Genomic DNA, 1303 nt, shown 5'->3' with positions numbered 1-1303 from the left:
TCGTGTGCACACATACAGTTAAATTTCAGCCTCATGCTTAGAACGAGGGAGTGGCTGCTTTTGAGCGCTCTCTCTCTGGATTTTGAACAGAATTTCGAGAGTGCCTGGAGGCAGTTAAAAAGACAGGCAGAAAAAATGTATGGGCGTAAATCATCTTACTATTATATGTTCTTTATCGCTGTTCGCAAAAGGGACGAATTAATTGGTTGGTAAATGTTGGGAGAGGGGATCTCACAATTTTGCGGAAACTTGTCATGAGAAATGTGAAAAACATAGAGAGAAAGAGAGGAACCATGAGCGATAGGTTTGTTCTAATGTTATTGTTGCATTCCGTTTATCCTCTTTCCACCTAATGACCTAATGATTTGATTATAGCTTTTAAATATTTCATCTGTTTCCATTTTTACGCAACTGTCTTTTATTTCGCTATATCTGGCTCTAACTCTCTTTGACCAGCTGTTGTATTTCGCTTCTCTCCGTCAGGTGACGCAAACTGCACGAGAAATAGTGTGTGTGTGAGGGAGATAGAGAAAGAGAGAGAGAAAGAGCGAGAGAGTGAGTTTAGTTCCATTTGTTACTTCTGGCTATAAAATTGGTAAGATCTGATCCAGATTAGGAATTTAGATATGGCCATTCTCTATGATTCTGCGTTTTCTGTTTTCTTGTATCTTTAAAATTGTGTATCTTCTTATCGATCAAATATATGTATCGATCAAATGTACATATGTATATATGTACAAATTTCTATGTATGAGCATTTCCGCTGAAAATTCCACCGAGACCAAATAATTACAAGGACAAAACTAAATGAGCTAACATAACCATTTTCATTTACTTTTGTCCTGATATTATTTTCTAAATTGAATAAAACTTAACTTATTTAACCAATTGGCAATTGATTTTTGTTTGATTTGAACTCTCTAAAAATACTCTTTAATTTTATTGGGCGAGTAGAGGTCTTGACTCTCGTTAACTTAACAGTCAGGATGGCCGAGTGGTCTAAGGCGCTGCGTTCAGGTCGCAGTCTACTTCTGTAGGCGTGGGTTCGAATCCCACTTCTGACAAAAATTTTTATTGTATCACTTTTTACGCCCTTCCTGTAGGTTTTCGCCATATTTACATTTTAAAGCAGAAAAGGAAGCTTTATCGACCCAAACGCTTGCAGTTTTATTGTGTGTGTCTTTACAGAGGTTCTATAATTTTTATTAACGCTTCGAACTTAGCCGACTTTTTCTGATAGATTTGGGGCTTCTAAAATTTGTAATTAATTATGTTTTTATACCCGATACTCAAAAAGAGTATT

General features: G+C 36.2%; 1 non-coding gene across 1 annotated transcript; it reads left to right on the top strand.

The window, feature by feature from the left end:
- Positions 1-980: 980 nt before the first annotated feature.
- Trnal-cag lies at positions 981-1064 on the top strand. The gene has a single exon. It is a non-coding gene; the product is annotated as a tRNA-Leu (tRNA).
- Positions 1065-1303: the final 239 nt, after the last annotated feature.

Source organism: Drosophila persimilis, unplaced genomic scaffold (assembly GCF_003286085.1).
Source record: "Drosophila persimilis strain 14011-0111.01,24,50 unplaced genomic scaffold, DperRS2 tig00000520-arrow-pilon, whole genome shotgun sequence".
NCBI classification, from domain to species: domain Eukaryota; kingdom Metazoa; phylum Arthropoda; class Insecta; order Diptera; family Drosophilidae; genus Drosophila; species Drosophila persimilis.
Note: the sequence above shows the minus strand (reverse complement) of the source record. Positions and strands in the feature narration are given on the sequence as shown.